The sequence below is a fragment of the Talpa occidentalis genome, unplaced genomic scaffold, assembly GCF_014898055.3.
Source record: "Talpa occidentalis isolate TD23 unplaced genomic scaffold, MPIMG_talOcc4v2.1 talOcc4.16, whole genome shotgun sequence".
In the NCBI taxonomy this organism is placed as follows: Eukaryota; Metazoa; Chordata; class Mammalia; order Eulipotyphla; family Talpidae; genus Talpa; species Talpa occidentalis.
Genome location: NW_023601653.1, coordinates 72,404,254 through 72,422,630, shown reverse-complemented (window position 1 = coordinate 72,422,630; position 18,377 = coordinate 72,404,254). Strand labels below are relative to the sequence as shown.

Genomic DNA, 18,377 nt, shown 5'->3' with positions numbered 1-18,377 from the left:
ATCTGGGGATTCACAGATGCCACCTTCCTGCCTTCAAGAAGCTCTCCATGATAAAGTGGTGAAAGACTCGCAAAGGAAGTGCAGGGTGAGAGGCCGAGGTGGACACTGGAGGCACTGGCAAAGGCTGACTCAGCAAGACTGACTTGGTGGGGGACCACAGGAGGAGAAGATGAGGTTTGGGTTGGGTCTTGTAGGGGTGCAGGAAATCAAATGGAAGGACCTGCTGGGTTGTGGTGAAGGGGCTGGGATGCTCCTCAAATAAATTTGGAGTAGAACCAGTGAAATTTTTAAGTTGGGGCAACATAAGAGCAGTTTGTTTAGAAAGATGATGGGAGTGCATGTGTGAAAGGTGTTGAGCAGTGAGAGCGGCTGTGGGAAGAGACCAACCATGGGGCCTTGGTAATGATCTGTGGGTTTTGTGCAGAGGAGAGAGGGGGAGGAAGCTTCCCATGGGAATGGCTTGAAAGAGAGGAAGGGGGTGGCTTCCAGGGCACAGGATTGATTGAATCTGTGGGGTAAAGAGGTAACATAGCAGAAAGAGTCTGAGGAATTGCTCCGGATTTCTAGTTTAACCATGTTGGTGGTGATGCTATTCACAGAGAAGAAATACCAAAGGAGGAACATGTAGGTATAGGGAAGGGAAGATAAAAAAATCTAGATTTAAGGTCTGTTGGTTGATATCTGATCAGAGATGTCCCCCGGGCCAGGGATTCTGGAGGAGAGAGCAGACTCTATTCCTAGTTCTGGCCACATCCTCCTGGCCTGTGTGGTCCATGATGAGTTACCTAAGCTTCCTCATCTGTCACATGGGGAAAACAATGTTTATCTTGCAGGGTTGTTATGAGGATCAGAGATTATAGACATTAAAACCCTGACACAAGGTAAGTACTCAGCAGAACTTTCGAGGCACTACTATTAGTAATCTGGCCTGCAAGGAAAGATCCAGGATAGAGTTATAAGTGTCCATAGGCAAATGACCTCACTTCTCTGGACCTCAGTTTTCCTCATTTGGACATGGAAGGCGTTGAATTTCATAATCTCTAAAATCCACTCTAGTGTAAGAATCCTGTGACCTTCTGAAAGTTGATTGGATAATGGGATTGGGGATTTCAATCACCTGTGTGCTGTAATAGTGAGCAAAACTAGTAAGATGAAAGGCAGATGTTTATAGTTGACCTTTTACATATGTCCTATACCATAGATCTAGGAAACCTTAGGAATATTGAAGGGGAAGCTCTGATTGCAAGTGAACCAGGCAGGCCCTGGCACTGCTCAGGGCTTTGTCTGTGATGGTCTGATGCACAGCGTGAAGGGGGGTTTAGTGCCAGCTACATAGGTGGAAACAGCATCGCATCAGGGGCCATCACAGCCTGTTTCCTTTTGTAATTTTCAGAGGCCATAGAGTGGGACTATCAGCTCCTTCATCCAGTTCTCTGGACACTCACTATGTGCCCGAGGTGTGTGCTGGTGGCACTGCCTCGATCAGATGTAGCAGCTTGCGGCATTGCATTTTAGGGAGTGCATTGGCAGGCCTGCAAGGCAAGGGGAGTGAGCAAAAGAGCTGTGGGTTGCTGTATGAGTAACAGCGGAAGCAGCAGGGATGTTTTGCCTGGGGAAGAGATGGCACAGGAGCGCATGAGACCGTCTTCTCACTGGGAGAGGCTGGCACCTGGGAGAAGAATCAGACTTCTGCTTTACTGCTCCATAAGGAAGAACGGATTCTATCCACCAGAGAAATGATGATAATAATAATTAGAAGAAATATCCTCTACTATTTATTAAGTGTAGTGTGTGCCAGGCACTGAACAGGTGCTGCACACAAATCACCAACTCTGTGCATTGTTAGACACTGATTGCAATCGTAATTCAGGCGAGGAGACTGAAATTAGAGCAGTTAAACAACTGGGATTGGATCCTGATGGGCGTGGTTTCTGGTCCATGTCTTCGAACTGCCCCCTCCACTTCTCTAAGGTAGGGAGGGAGGCAGGTAGGGGCTCAGATTAAGGGAGCGTCCTAAGGTAGGTAGAGCTGCAAAATGATGCCCTGGTGGCCTGGCGAGCTGGCTGGCTAGGCAGTGTTCCGTGTAGCTGGCAACCTGTGCAGGGTCTTTCTCAGGGACCGAAGAGAGGAGAGCAGAGAGGAGGGAGGAATGTCCAGGGAGCTGATTGGATCCGAGCACAGCCCTGGAAGGAGGGAGGCTTTATGCAAGATGGGGAAACTGCAGCCCACAGGGAGTGAGTGACTTGCCCATGGTGCACAGTCCCTGAGACATAGCTGTGCCCTTCCTGCTGCCCTAGGCTGCCCTTTGGCCCTTTAGAACAGTCTCACCTTCTGTGAGTCACCTTAGCCTTTGGCCAGATTCACTCTCCCAGCGCCTCCCCACTCCTTGGCTGTGGCTGCCTGCCTGCCTGCGATGTCCCCTGGGGCTGAGCTCAAGTCTGTATCCAAGCTGATGGGGAGATGGTACCCCAGTCAGGGAGCATGTGTCTATGTGTGTTGGAGGTCTTGTGCCTTGGGACCCTTAAGGGGGCTTTGAAGTCTTTGGGGGTGCGGCTGTGTGTGATGAGGGATAGGCTGGCCCTTCTGGTAACTTGGGGCAGGGGTGTAGGCTTCAAGATCTCAAGGGGCAGAGATCTCTCTCCCCCTGTTCCCCCAGTCCAGCCAGGGGGCTGCCATCTCTTTCTGAAAGATGGGCTGGGTGGAGGCAGGTTAGGAAAGTTAATTAATCAGTTAATTCACCCAGATCAGACAGATTCTGCTGATAGAATGAGAAAGAGCTAATCCGCCAGTTGGGGCTGCTGACAGAGCGTGGGGGGCCTTGGCAGTTGGGAGGCAGGGAAGCTGGGGTGTGTCCCACCTACTCCCTTAGGCCTGTGAGCCCCTCAGCTGATTGCCTGGATCTTGATCTGATGTGAGTGGCCCCTCTCTTCTCTCTCTCCTTCTGTGATTTTCTTCCTCCTTTCTGTTTTTGTTCGCACTGATGCTGCCAGAAGGGCTGGCTGGGCTAGAGTTTCAGACATGGTTCATTCAACAAGTGCTTGGTGAGTCACTGGCACATGGCTCGTATGGTGGAAGCTGAGGGGACGCAGCGGGAGTCCACCTTGTGCTCTGCTCTCTTCCAGCTGACCGTCCATTTGTGAAGAGGAGTCTTGCCTGCTTGGGCTGTGCAGGCTGAGTCACTGAGGCCATGTGACCAAGGGGCAGCAGCGAGCGGGAGCATGGTGGGAAGGTGTGTGTTGGACCATGTGGGTAGGTGGGGGAGCTGTTACTCGCCATCAGCCTGAGGAGCCTCCATGCCAAGGGAGGGGATGTCAATTGACGCCTAGAATTGGGGTAGGTTGGTGAGAGTAGAGCCAGGCCATACAGCCCTCCCTAAGGCTGGAACAGCCAGATGGCGCAGAGCCCAAGACAGATGATGGAGGATGGGCGGGGAGCTGTCTCCAGGGCTGGTGCCAGGAACACTGGGGTATCTGCTTTGTGGCTTTGCTGGGGTGAGGGCATACCTGAAGGTGAGCCTCTGTGTTGTTGATGAAACTTGCAAGAGAGAGAGAAAGGCAGTCCTGGGGGACCTGATGCTACCTTTCTCTTCTCCCCTCCCCCCTACCACATCCCTCTATGGCTTGAACTGACTGAGTGACTTTGGCAGATGCGTCCCATCCCTGCTGGAGTGGAGAGCTTGGCCAGGATTTTCTTCCCAGCTGGTGTGACTTCACAGTTGACAGAAGTGCTATAGGGTCGTTTTGTGATTCGGTGCAGATGTATCTTTGGGACATGAACCAAAGGGAGCAGTGGGGGTCTTGTACCCCAGAGCTCTATAGTTCTGGAAGTTTTGCTAGGGCTGTTGGGGATTGAGTTGTTGCTTGGGTGGTAAGAGGAAGAGCCAGATAAATTCATTAGTGACCCTCTTAGCAGGCCCCGCCCCCTCATATCAAGGTTGAGAACCCCTTGGAGAGTTTAGTAGCAGAAGAGGTGACTGCCACCATAAGTTTTGACTTGATAAGGCTAGACTGGATCCAGGGATTTGTGTTTGATATCAAATACTCAAGCACTGAGACACAGATGCATGGGAACTGTACTGGGAGAGATGCTATTTTGGAAGGAAGTCAGCATTTGGAAGGGGCACTGGGCTGGGGACCCCAAGGCCTGGCTCTGGCCTACTCAGTGATTGGGACATGGGCACAAGCTGTCCTCTGCAGCGACTTCCTGGGACTTCTGTGAGGGTCACGTGTGTGAAATTCCTTTCAATGCTGGCTCTTTTTCCCTGTGAGTGTAGACTACAGTCATTGCTTTTACATTGATAACAGAACTGTTCAGAAGAGGTTGGATTGATTGAAGCGGAAGAAGGGGAGGGGAGGAGAGATGTGGACTAAATGATCTCTGAAGACCCATAACCTCTGGGATCTTTCTCCAGTCAGAAAATTCAATTTCCCCTCCTCTCCGCAATCCAGGTGGTGGATCTCTTTCTTTTGAGTTGTGGGTGGCTGGTTCAGTCTTGAGATGGATGGGGAGCTAGGAGACAGGTCCCAGAGCTCCCTCATTACAGTAACTTCTGAATCTCCTCTCTTCTCTCCTCGGTGCTGATGTTGCTTAAACTGAGCAATTAGAGCTGTAGGATGCTGCTGGGAACCCCAAGCATGTGTGACCTGTCCTGCCCGGTGGTTTTGCTGATGTCCCGCAGCTTGGGCTTGGGGGTGGGAGTAGCTGGCACCCAGGGTTCTGCTCTGCACATCGCTTCTCAAGCCAGTTCGTGGTGGCTGGATGTTGGGTTGAAGGAGGGTGGGTTGGAGCGAGGCCTCGATGTCACACAACACCAGGGGACACACATCACGGAGGACACAGTGTGTCTGTCCCCCTGCAGGTGGGTAGTGGCAGCTCTCCTGAAGGGTGGCTGTTTGGGTCATCCTTATTTTGTTATTAAATTTATCGGTTCTTTGGGTGCATGGTCTCTGTTCTCAGTTTGGGGCTCAGCGAGGGCAGCAGAAATGCATGTGGCAATGTAATAAAGACTAGGTTGTTCCTCCACCACTTACTTTCACCTTATTGGTTTTAGAATACACTTAGAAACAATCACTTGACTCGGATTTGCTGAGTGTGGCTATGTGCCTAGCTTGGTGTGAAGTCACTGAAGGGAGATTGGGAAGAGGAGGAAGCCTGGAGAGTACAAAGGTTAGCTGTTGTGGGCTGGCCGACGTGGTCAGGTCCTGGAGGATGGGTACTGTGCTAGTTCTTGATTTGTTGGAATTCCTGAGGGGTGGCAGGGTGGGGCTAGGAGTCATTTGGATGTGGAGACTCAGGGGTTCACATTCAGAAATGGAATCTGGGTGTGCCCAAGGCAGTCCTTGACTCACTTTCCCGTGACTGGTGGGCTTGAGGGTGTGGCCTGGGAGTTTCCAGTCCCTCCTGAGAAGGGCTGGAGTTCAGGAGGATGACCAACTGGCCAGTTTGGAGCTCCCCAGATCAGCACTCCATGGTGAGAGTTAGCTTTTACCTCCACCCTAGGCCGCCAGCCTGCAGCGCTACGTGCTACAGCTGGGCCCTGTGGGCTTAAAATAGCAGTGTGAGCTGGCCGCTCTGCATGTGGGGAGCCTGCCTGAGGAGCGAAGGGGCAGCTGCCTGGAGTTGGGGCTCCACTGGCTGTAACCACCAGGATGGAGAGCATTCTTTAGGGGTTGCTCCTCAGCTCAGGGCTGCATGAAGGGAGAGGAGTTTGGAAGGGGGTTGAGGTGTGGCTGGTACAGAGAGGAGACAAAGAGCTTGTCTTTCCTAAACCCTTTTAAGGGAATGCCTTGAACCTGACCTCAGAGCTGCCTACTGCAGAGATCAGAGACCTTCAAACTTGGCATCCTGTTTGGCCTCAGCCTTGGTCTTTGGCACTCCCTAGGATTAGCCAGCTCTGTCTGGCCTTAATGAGGAGAGAAAACAAGGCACTGAGGCAGAGTGCAGGGTATGGCTACAGCAGGTCATGGGTGGCAGGGCCAGAGCGAGATCATAAGCATCCCAAGTCACAGGGGTGGGCACTAACTCCTGGGCTCCCTCACGCCCCAGCTCCCTCCTCTGGGGAATCCAAGATGGTGCCTGGTGGTTTTGGTAGAGTCCTTCTCCAGGCGCTCACTCATTCAACAAGAGTGTATGGAATACCTGTCATGGTAAAGCAACAATGAAACACAACAATGAATGAAGCAAAGTAAAACCCCTGCCTCTCATGAATCTTAGTTCTGGTGGAGGAGAGACTGGATAATCAATTAATAGGAAAGTAAGTTATATTGTAGGCTGGGGATAAGTGCTGTGGAAAAGCACAACAGGGTACGAGAGATTGAATGTGCTGGGGTGGGGGTATTACACTCTGAAATGGGTGATTGAGGAGGCCTCGTTGAGAAGGTGACATTTGAGCTATGGTGTAAAGGAGGTGAGAGAGTGGGCGATGCAGAGATCTGGGGGCAGAACATTCCAGGTGGAGGAGCCCGCTAGTGTAAAGGCTCTACTGCAGAAACAGCTAGGACGGTATGACTGGAGTGGAGGCTGAGCGGGCTGAGTGTGTGTGTAAGATGCACTTGAGAACCTTGTCTTTTGTTCTGAGCAAGGGAAGTCCTTAGCGGGGGTGAGCAGAACAGTGACCTGGGCTCTTGCCTTCAGGGTCCCTGCAGATCTGGAGTTAACTTCAGTCATCTCTCTCTGGTTCTTCACCACCGCCAGGGCCCTGAGGAGGGGCTGCCCCATCCCTACACTGTGACTGGTGCAGTCTCCATTCCTGCTTCCCAAACCCCAGCTGGGAGGTGGGGCCTGAAGGGTGCTCAGCTACTTCTCCTTGCCTGGGGTTTCTCCTGGAGGGAAGGGAGCTGGGTGTGGTTTCCAGGAGCCTACTTGTACTGACTCTCGAGGACCTGTTAATAAGTAATCAGAAAAGTTGCCAGTTGGTTGTCAACCCAAAGATAGCTTGAAATTGGCCCTGGTGGGATTTGTACCATGGACATGGGCAGCGGGGCAACTCATGGCTTTCCCCGGCGAGTGGGGTGGAACAGTTTCCAGCTCACTACTGGTTTGTTGTGGTTTCTGAGGACGGGGCCTCTGTTGGCTTTTCATGCTGTACGAAGTCAGAAAGAGCACAGGGGGGCATGGTGGGTGTGGGGGTATACAGGTTGCGGTTGGGAGGTGCTGGTGTGTTCCCAGAATTGACAGCTGCAACCCAGGGCTGTGCGGTGGCCCACTCTGTAGGTCCTGGCTAGGTAATCCCCAGGTGTGATGCACTTTCACTCACATCTTTTCTTTCCTTTGCCTCCCGCTATGCACATATATTGGCTACCTGAGCACCCCATCAGCTCTGCACATGAAAGCCAGGCCTGGCAGCAGGTGCTGGTAAAGCCACTCCCTGGAAGGAAAGTTCTCTGGTTTGTTAGTCAGGAGATGTAGGCTCCAGACACCTTCTCCACTAAGTAGCTTCACAAGCACTCAGAAGTATGGCAGCCTCTGAACAAGCTGAGTCACGAGGAGCACACTTTTGCTCATGATATTCAGGCTCTGGGGCTCTCCCTGTTGCTCTCTTTACAGTAGGATGATAGGTCAGCGTGCTTGTCACCTCTTGGAAGCCCTCCTTGGTAGGCCAGCCCTCCCCAGGATGTCCTGTGAGCAGTTTGGACTGCCTGATGCTCGGAACTTAGGTAGCCTGCTGTCCTCCCCAGACTGTTAGCTCCTAAAGGTAGTGCTCCTTGATGACATCCATGGTGGGGAGTGGGGTCCGGGGGTGGTGCTGGGGCCCTCGTGGGGTCTTGGGGGTCTTCTGTGATGAGTGATCAGCGTTCCTTGTCTCTCCATCAAGTGCATGTGAAGTGATGGGTGGTGACGGGTGGGGATGAAGGTTCTGAGTTGGAGGCCTGTCTATTTCTTAGCTCTGTTTCTCAGACATTGACTCATCTGTGCCTCACAATTGTACCTCACCCCATTTTACAGATCAAGAAATGCAAGTGTATTCCTCATCTGATCGTTCAAAGCCTGTGTCCTGTGTGTAGAGACCTGTACGCTTCTGGCCCAGGTCACACTCGCAGTGCTGTCAGAGCTGGAACCAGGCCCCTGTCCATCACTCTGCCTGGCTCTCTGCAGTGCGAGTGTTTGCCTAGTGCTCTCCTTTTAGGGTGAAGTGTGCGCTCACAGATGGATGGGGGACATGCCAGTGGGTTGGTTGGGCTCAGGCCTGGGGGGTGAGGAGGGGGGACCTTGCTTTGTGGCTGTCCCTGTCACGTCCATCCTGCAAGGCTGCCGGCTAGCATTTCCTCTGCAGCCGTGTGGTGTGGGGAGAGCAGGTGTGCTCTGGCACCAGGCCGACTCGGATATGGAAGCGCCCCTGGGGCCGGAGCTTGGGGGATAAGTGACATGCAGCCACCCAGACGCTTTGGGCCTCATGGAGCCCAGTCACATTCTCTGAGCTCCAGGCTGGACATCTGAGCTCCCTGGTGGTTCGGGAGATGGCCAAATCTGGTGGGTGACCCCAGAGGGGGCCTCCAGAGGGGAGGACAGATGGTGGTCTAGCGAGGTGGGTGCCCACCAGATAGGCTGAGGGCAGTGTTGGGGGCTGTCCTGTACCGGGCTGAGGTGAGTACATCTGGGAAGGCGGCGCTGAGGCTCGGGGCTGCGTGCGTGGCGGGAGGCTGCTGTGCTCGCTCCCTGGATGTCTTCATATCTGCCAGGATCCAGCTCATCTGGCGGCGGAAGAGGAGCCCAGGGGACTTTGTCTCCTCAGGAGCTTGTCATCTTGCAGGAAGATGTTTATGCAAACCACCCTGAGCTAGAGTGAGGTTAGGAATAAGAAGACACCTCTTTGTTTTGGGGAGAGCCTTAGTTGGAGACTTCCTGGAGGATGTGGCACTGGGGATGAGCTTTCACTGTCTACTAAGGACAGGCGTGTGCAGTGACTCTCGGGTGCAGGGCTGAGAAGTGGGGATGTGTTCGGAGAATAGAGGGGTTGGCTCACATTGAGGGGCACAGGTCCCTAACTTGTGGGAAATAAGACTGAAGGTGAGATTGAGTATTTGTGTTAATTCCCTGGGAGCCAGTAAGGATTTTGAGCAGGCGCGGAGCAGTGTGGCATGTCCAAAGCTCTGTCCTGGAAAGTGATGGTGGCAGCAGGTGGCAGGGTGAACTAGGGGGGGACTGGAGGCAGGGACCCCAGGGTGGCAGGTGGGAGGCAGGGGGAGACCGTGACAGGGATGTGCAGGTGCCCTGCTTTCAGCATGCGTGTGTGCGTGCTGCCTGCAGCTGGGCATGTGTTGAGGAAGTTTGGGCGGGTGAAATGAGGTTGGGTACCCATTGCATGTGGCTGGGTTACAACAGGAATGAAGCATCCAAGGGAGACTTGGGAAAGAACTCTCTGGAACTGTAAGGAGTTTTGGTAGCCTGAATAGCAGACTAAAGAATTTGGTTTGTGACTGCTTTCACTTCAAGTTCTCTGAGATGAGAAAGGTGCCTAGGGTTTGGGAGATACAGGATGTTACTTGAGGCCCCTCCCCTGGAAGCCTGAATGACGAAGTTGCCTGAATGTGGGTCAGGGCAGGGGAAGAGGTATGGATGGACAATGACCAGTGCTCCTGCCTCACTTTGCAGAGTGGCTAACGGAAGGCCCAGTCAACTTAACTCACTGTGGGATTTGCGCGTCCTTAGACAGCCAAGTGCTACCCAATAGGGATGCCCCGGGGCGCTCCCCCCACCTATGCACCCCCTACTCTCTTCAGCGAAGGGGGAGCCTATGCAGGCTCTTCCCCTGCTGACTTCAGAGCAAGGAATGAGGCTTGGTTCCTTCTCTGCCTCCTTTAGGGCCCCCCAGGCGCTGCTCCCAGCTTCCTGCCTGGCTCCAGCCTCAGGAGAGAGGGGAGCGAGGCAGCAGCTCCTGAATCAGCGGTAGGGTCCCAGCTGCACGGTCGCTTCACAAGCAGGCAGGCTGGATGCGGGGTCAGATCAGCGTCCCAGCCGGGAAGTCAGTGCCCTCCACGGAGTGGTTTAGGAATATTGGATTTGCTGGGTCAGTACATTTCCACTGGGGCATGGCAATAAGCCTCAAGCTTCATTGCACTTCCCTCTGCCTGGCAGTCTGGCCTTATCTCATCCTGCCCGAAGCCACCTGCCTTCCTTGATAAGTCCTTATAACAAATACTTTCTCTCTTCTCTGTCTCCCACGAGTGAAGGCGTCCACGAGTGTGCATGCCTGTGGGCACCGGGACGTCTGTCTGTCGGCACAATGCTTCACACATGAGTTCCTTGTGGGGATCTGACAGGGGTGCTGATTGGGCTTAGGATGAAAGATAGGGCTGGTTTTCGAACTCTCCTGGGAGAAAGGCCCTCTCAGAGCCCGGGGTGGGCAATGCCCAAGGTGGGCCATCAGCCTGTCCTGGCAGGGCTCAGCCTCTGCTGCCCCCTCCCACTCTGTGAACCTGCTCAAAGGGGAAACTGTTGTCCTCTGTGGGTGGCAGATCTGGCTCTTTGCGTAAAGCCACTCTAGATCAAAACCAGGCTCGTTTTTTCAAAGAACAGCTATCACTTTGCTCAGGACCCTCCACAAAGACCTCGTTGCTTCCTTTATGTGTTCAGTGAGCTCCCACGTGATCGGCACTGTGCCACGGGCTGCGATACAAAGCAGATGGCACAGCCCCTGCCCTCCAGGAGCTCACAGGTTGGGCTTGGTGCTGGGACTGGAGACTGGGGTGCGGGGGTGAAGTGACCAGGCTGCACTGTGGTGATGCATCGACACTGCACAGACAGCTCCAGCCTGTCTCCCACCGCTCACGCTCACAGAAGAGGCGAGAGCTCCCAGGGCTGTGAGGAGGTCCCTGGCCTCTGGAAGTGAGCCCGTCAGAGTACTGGGGAGGAGCACAGAGTGGAGGGAGCAAGTGCAAAGGCCAGGAGATAAGATGCCCTTGGTGTGGGTTCATTTTGGTGGGAGTTTAGGCCCAGAAAGGTGGGGCTGGAGTTGATGAGAAGGGCAGGGCTTGCACCTATGCAGGCTTTTAGCTGGCATTCGGGGCCAGCTCTGCTCCAAAACAGTCTTCCTCTCAAGTCCACTTGAAAGGAAGGTCCATTTCGCCTGGGTGTGGGACCTCGCCCTCCGCAGACGTCCTGGGAGCTCTCCGCCTCTGGCTTTGCCTGGCTGTGCCCTACTGGGATGCTCTTTCTCCTGCTCTTGCCCTGTCCAATCCCGCCCAACTTCCAAGAGTGGGTCTTTCTGGCTGGAAGGAGCCTGGGAGAACCAACTAGCAGAACCTCCTTGCTTTGTAGGTGAACTGGAGGTCACATGGTAATCAGTGTCCTGAGGCTCTGCTCCTTAGGTGGCCTGAGGAGACCACACACTGGCAGCGCCACGAAACCCTTCCTGATGACAATGGCCTGCCCTCTTTGAGAGCAGATTCATATGTTCAGGTATTTCCAGGCCTGCTGCTGGCCAGGCATTGATTATCCACCTCAGTGAGGAAAATGGACACAGGTCCTGCCACCCTGGGGTGTATGGTCTCTTAGGAGAACCAGACAGCAGCTGCCACTCGGGTAAACATGTCCTTTCACATTGTGATGGGGGCGGTGGCAGGAGGAGGCCGTGGTGCTAGAGCAGTGGGTATTGATGGGAGGGAGCTTACATTTAGACGATAGCGGAGGTGACCAGAAAAGCTGCAGAGACCTTTGTGAAGACTTCACAAGGGCTCAGGGGTGCGTAGGACCAAGCAGGCAGTGGGTTGAGGAAGAGCATGCCAGGTGTGGAAGGCTCCGGGGAGAGAGAGAGCTCTGAGTTCCCTGGCTGGCAGGTAATGAACCAGAAGAATGGCTGGCAGTGGGACCAGACCTGCAAGGGTGGTTTCAGGAATTTGGATCGTGATAGAAAAGTGGAGCAGCAACCAAGCACATGTGTGTACGCCTCACACACATGGCCGTAATCTCAGTGAAACAGGATGCCTCTGAAGGGGTTCGATAGGAGAGCCAGGCCAGTGGAAGGTGGTGCTGACCACTGGACTTGGGTGGCAGACAGAATGGAGAGCTCTGTGCGTGACTCTGTGTGAGCCCAGGGGACGTGATGAGGGGTGATGTGGCAGTTCCGGGAGACAGCGGGAAGTAGAGCGAATGCTCCGTCACGGGATGGCACTCGTGTCCCATTGGGGGAGGGGTAAGGATGACTCTTGGGCTTCTGGTTAAGTGATAGACTGGGCGTTCAGGCTGTTCCTTGAGATGGGGAGGGAACTGCCAGGAGTGGGGCTGGAGCAAGGTCAGTCCCTCTGGGGCATGACATTAGAGCTGCCTGCATGATAGCCAAGTGGGGATGCCAGGTAGGAGTTGGGTATGTGCGCTTGAGCCTCAGAAAGTAGGGGAGGCCCAGGTAAAGCTGTAGGTGTCATCAGCATGTGGACTGTGACAAATGGAACGTCTGAATGCCAGGCAGAGAGAAGAGGGCCCAGAACTCTAGGCCTCCCCAGAAGGACCTGCCGGCACTTAACCTTAGAATCTGAGCCACAGAACATTTTGTATTATTAGGTGTTGTTTTGTAGCTTTCATTGTTCAACAATACTGCAATCAGATGGGGACTGGACGCATCTTTACTATGATGATCATTGTTGATGATAATGCAGCAATTCATTGACCATTTCCTGTGTTTCAGACATTGGCTCATGTGCATTAATACTCACAACCTTTCACCTCCATTTTCTTACATGCTGCTTAGATGGTGTGGATTAGATCTCCACTTTATGGCTGGAGAAACAGATACAGAGGAGGTAAGAAGGTCACTCTAGGTTACCCAGCTGTTAGGTGCCTCACTCCAGCTATCAATCAGCTGTGCTATTCTTGACCCAGCCAGGAGAACTGAAAACAGGGCTGGACACAGATCCATTTAGTCCCAAAGCCCATAGTGCTTCTGCCACATTATTGTGCCAGAGCTTGTGCTCTGCAGTTGGGTTGGCTGTGGATCTGGACAGGTATGGAAGCCCATGCCCTTCTCTCTCACAGAGCTGGGCCCGGCAGATCCGCAATGATGAGTGCATGCGGTGTGTGCAGTATGGTGTTGGCTTTGTGATGATCTGTCCATACCTCTAACTGGCTCCTGGTGATCTAGAAGCCTCACTTTCAGTTCTGGTGGGGTCAGGAATAGTAGGGCTGATCAGTAGCTGTGATCAGTAGCTGCTTCCTCGGAGCCAAGCTGACTGTCCACAGCATTCCCAGTGCATGCCCTGGCCAGCATGCCCACCAGTAGTGTAGACGTGCAGCCAGTCGTGTTTTCTAGTAGCCAGAGTGGCCTCTGACAAGGCTAAGCACAGCCAGCTGTGGAGCTTGGGACTGACTCTGCTAGAGGCACCCCTGGCTGTCCCTGGAACTCCTCTAAGAGGCGGGACCCCCCCAAGATGGGAGGGTCCCGGAGCAGCTTGTCTTCCATCTCGTTTTGCTTCCGTCTTCTCTCTTTTCCACCCTCTAGCATTCCTGCCTCTTCCTCCAGAATGGCTCTCTGACGCCTAAGTCTGTTTATCTGTCCATCTGTCTGTTTATCCATCCTGGCTGAGCTGTGTGTGGGGACATGGCTGGGAACAACATGGTTGCCCTCATAAACCCTTGCACTCTGTTTTCCGTGGCTAGGCATTGTTTACGTCACCCGAGCTCCCGCGGCTGGTTCTGGTGCTCTCGGCCGTCTGCTTTCCAGGAACAATTCCATAGATTTCTGGCTTGGGTCCCATCCTCTGGTTAATGAAGTTGGGGTTCTCAGGCTGTCCTTGGAGAGCACTCAGGGCTTAGGCATGGTGGTCTGCCTACCAACACTTTCTGATACCCGCCCTGTGGGGTCACCATGGCAGGTACTGGGGGTGAGGAAATGATGACAACACAGGCCCTGCCTCCTTGGAGGCCAGAAGGGAAGGCAAATGGACAAACTGTAATTACAATCTGAAAAAATAGTAGGGGGTAGGGAGTTCAGTGAGGGCAGAGCAAACCTCTCCCCAGAGAAGGAGGTACCCGCCACCCTCCTTAGACTGTCGTGAGCAAGTCTTCCTCTGTCTCCCTGTGAGTCCCCCCACTGCAGCCAGACTCTTCGTTTGGCTCATAAACGAAACAAAAATCAAAATGACCTCTGGTGTTTTCCTATCCTGACCCTCTCACGGGCACTGTTACTGTCCTTCCTGAATTCTGGGCCCAGTACAGTCATTTAACATCCAGCTGTTTAATTTCCATGGCAACAAGGAGACTCCCCTGCAACTGGACCCCTCACATCCCCTCCCCAGTGAGTCTTCATGAGGACACCCGGGGTCGCGGGTCCCTGCCAGGGACTTTTCTTTTGGCTCTGTCAGTAAACGGTACACTTAGCAATGAAAACACTTTCTATTTTGCCGCAGAAGACCCCAGTTTTGGAGTTTAAAGATGAAAGATTTGGAGTTTAAAGATAAAGAGGCCTGCCTTCTCTTACCTGGGGGCCCACCTCACATTTTTCTTTGGCAAGCACACCTCACGTTGTGCTGATCCTGAATTCTGGGGCAGGCTGCCTTGTCTGAGGCTTAGAGGTACGGGTGCCTCATGGGCTGCCTGCCCTGTCATACGCAGATCAGAAAGGGGATCTGTGTTGGCTGTCAGCTCTGACTGTGTGTGAGGGAGACCGAAGACAGAGCTCTGTCTCACCCAGCAAGGCTGAGAAATGCAGGGAGGCGCAGAGACCTTGGCGTTTGCTCTGAAGCCCACATCTTCCCGTTGCCAGTCAGCAGAGATGCTGCATGTTGATTTCACGTATTCACTTCTCTTGCCTCCCCCTGGGAATTCTAGGCTGGTTTCACTTTTTTTGTTATTTATTTAAAAAAAAAGGAAAGAAAAGACAGCTCTGCCTTGTTCAAATGCTCAGAGATCCTCAAGAACAGCCTGCACCTTCTAGCTCTCCTGAGCATTGCGTGCATGGAGGGGCAGGAAAGGGCAGGAGAGGCAATGGCTCCGATCCTGTGTTCCCCCAGGCGCTCCCTTCATCATCTGGAGGGTCCTGGGCAGGCTGGAGGTGACCACAACCGCGGGCCTTTTCTCTCCGTCACCCTGCTGCCAGGCCCAGTTTCTTAGGGCGCTGGTTTTATGTGTCTCCACTCCTTGGGTGCTCTCAGATGAAGTCCACACCTCGCAGGAGTCGTGGAGAATTCACGCAGGCGCTCACAGACATTCTGCTGCTTTGGTGGGGCTTTTCCTCGCTGATCCCGGCCTGTGCCATACCCTTACCACCCTAGAATGTCCTCCCCTCCCTGTTCCCTGCCGCACCCACTCCAGAGGGCCCTTCCTTCTCTACTGGAAAGGCCGAGGGACAGCTCCTTGCTTCATCACTGCTTCTGGCCTCTCTGGGTAGGGTCTGGGAGTGGGGGGGTCTCTTCAGCGAGATTGTGAGCTCTCTGTCTCACTCATCTTTGCGTCTTCCCGAGTCCTTGCTCAGTGTCCTGCCGTAATGAATAATCGATTACGAATGGATGGTTCCTTGGTGGTGGGAGGGAGGAGGGTGGATGCCTTCTGGCTAAACCTACCTCCTATGGCTCCTATCCCAGCTTTATCCCAGCTGCCTCCTTGCATGGGCTGGCTTCCTGTCTTCCAGATTACATTCGCCCCGCGCCCTTCCTTCCGCCACCCCCTGTAACTGGTGGTGGTGGGGGGTGGGCTTCTCCATGGTGCCTCCCAAACTTGTTAACTGCCCATCCAGCAGCACCACCCCATCACACCCTCCCTTTGCCCCTGACTTGGGGTCCTTGTATCTAATGACTTTCCAACATGATATGCTATTTCGGGCCCCCCCACATTGTGCTTTTAGATTCTGTTAGGCTGGAAGGGTCCAGAGAACTAGGTTTAGGGCCCACGAGTGTGAAAAACATGGGTTTTGAAGTCACAGTTTCCTTATGTGTAAAATGGGGGTAATAACCACACCCATTTCAAAGTGTGATCCTGAGGGCTTCATGAGTTACTGCAGGAGGAGCTTGGGGTCTGGGATGTCGTGAGGACTTCCAAGTTTGAGCTGCTCTTATTATTCTGGTACTGGCTGAGCTGGGAGACACAACAGGACCTCACTGGAGCTTTGTTAATGGACTGAATGAAGAGTGGGACTTGAGTGCCTTCTGACAGGTGTGACCAGGAGGGAGCAGACTGTTGCCCTGGACAGCCTTTTCTCTCTTTCCTGCCCGTTGTCCATCACCCCTGCCCTCTGGGGCCCTCACTTGCTAAGGACATAGGAACTGGCACGGGTTTACTTGTCATCAGAATTGATGGCCCTGGGTATGAGCTGGGTATACCCCTGGAAGGGTGTGGGACAACACGAAGACTATTCTCCCTGAAGAAGGATGAGTTGGGCAGAGAGCGAGATGAGAAAAGTGAGAGGGTGGGGAGACTCTCCTTGGAGGGCCTTGCTGACACTGGGTCCCCATCGGATGAGCTGGCAAATGTGCCGTCCTCAGACTGTTCTCACATTTGCCAGCTCACCTTGTTCTCTTGACACCTCTAGGGGGTAAGCGCTATTAATTCCCATTGTAAAGAGGAAGAAGTGAGAGCTCAGACAGACACACTACCTTGTCCTTGATCACACAGCTAGAAATGGAGCTAAGGGCAAAAAACAGGTCTTTTGACTCCCACGCCAGCTAATAACCTGTCTCTGCTGCATCAGAGAAGGAATGTCCTGGCCCCTGTGAACCCTCAGGAGCTGGGTGAAGATCAGGGGGACAAAAGGTGTTAAGCTGCTGCAGGCAGGTGGTACTGGGCCAGCCAGCAGCCATCTACCCCTCATTTGCAGACGGCACCCCACCCGGCACCCAGGGTACCCTTACAACAGTCAGGTGCTGCTGTTGTGACACACCTGGGGCTCAGAATGGGGCTCCCATCTGAGTGGGGAGGGGCTCAGAATGGCACCACCATGGCAGGTCCCTTAAAGAAGTGGAGCTGCCTGCAGAAACGGAGCGAGCGCACATTCTAGAACTCCGCCTGTCTGCCTGGGAGTCCGGAAGGGGCCTGCTCACCAGCTTGGCGTCCAGGAATTAGGCCTGTGATGAAGGTCTTGAAGTCCCTCTACTTCCCCCCATAGCCAGAGCCGGTGTGGTGCTGTTTCCAGCCCATGGTCTTGGGGATTGGCGTCCTTCTGTCTTACCCTCGAGGTTGTCTGTGCTGAAGGGCAGGGAGCACACCTTCCATGTTTCCTCAGGGGCCTGGCTCTGCACTCAGCACACAGCAGGTGTGGAGTAGTGTCTGATGGGACCCTGGGGGGCATTTCACATTGCCAGGGAAGGCATGCATTCTTCTATCCAGCCACCTGCCCAGATTCTCCTGGAAGCCAGGCACGGTGGTAGGTGCTGGGGAATCAGGGCCTAATAAGACTAGAACCTTCCTTTGGAAGGGGCTGGGTGTGTGTGTCCCAGCATGCTCAGAGGTGGGCTTCTCACCTCCCAAGTCTGCTAGTCTTTGCCAACTATGCTAGCCCCACGTCGGCATCAGAACTTCTGCACACGCCAGGGGACGCAGGTGCAGTGTTTTATTTAGGATGAAGGGCTGCTGGTGGGTGTTCCCAAACCCCTAGCAAGAGCATTCTTCCTGCTGTTGCCTGGCCAGCCCTTCCAAGCACTGCTCCTGGAGAGGCCCCAACTTGTGTCCAAGAGCACTCCTACATCACCCTTGGCAGATAAAGACGCGGAGGGGCAAGGCGGGACCCCCTTCCCGCCACCTCCTCTCCTCAGCTCGGCGTCCCAGCCCGGAGCGCGGGGGCGGGGGCTCGCGCAGCTGCAGGAGCCTGGCGGAGCCGCGAGTGCGCGCGCGCGCCGTGGGGGCGGGGAAGGCGGCGCGCACAGGGCCCCCAGCGCCCTTCCCACACCTCGCGCCTCCCCTGCGGGCCTTCTCCCTGCGCAGCCAGACCCACGTGTGCAAAGCCATGGGTGTGTGCGTGTGTGTGTGGCCAGGAGATCGGGTGGCCCGGGTCGGACTGGCCCCGGTGTGCACAGTGGGCGGAGGCCGGATAGCCAGGGGCGCAGACCTCAGCTTCTTGGGTCGTGGGCCCCTCCGACCATTCCCCTCCACGGAAGGCGACCAGCGCCTTCCGCCGAAGGTCCAGGTTCCTCCCCAGCTCCAGCCCTTGACATTTAGCGCGCTCGCGCGGCACTCGCATAGGCGCAGGGCGGGACGCTAATCCTATTAGAGCTATGGTGTCACTGAGGAGGGGGAGGCCGCCTCCCCCCGCAGGCCTCGCGCTTATTGGCCGAATGCAAAGCAGGGGGCGGGCCGCGGTCCTGGGAAGGGGCTCCGGGCGATCTCGGAGTCGGGGCTGGGATTTCGCAGGGAAAGCCCCGCGGTGGCAGCTGCGGCGGGTCCCTCGGCACTGCCCGCCCTGCGCCCCGGCAGCCCGGGGCGGGCGAGCGGCCCCGCGAAGTCGCCGGGCGGGAGGAGGC

General features: G+C 54.7%; 1 protein-coding gene across 2 annotated transcripts in view; it reads left to right on the top strand.

Annotated features, from left to right (window-relative positions):
* The window catches only part of TSPAN9 (tetraspanin 9), a 184,955-nt gene that overhangs the window by 88,653 nt on the left and 77,925 nt on the right, over nucleotides 1-18,377 (top strand). The gene's annotated exons all lie outside the window — the stretch shown is intronic.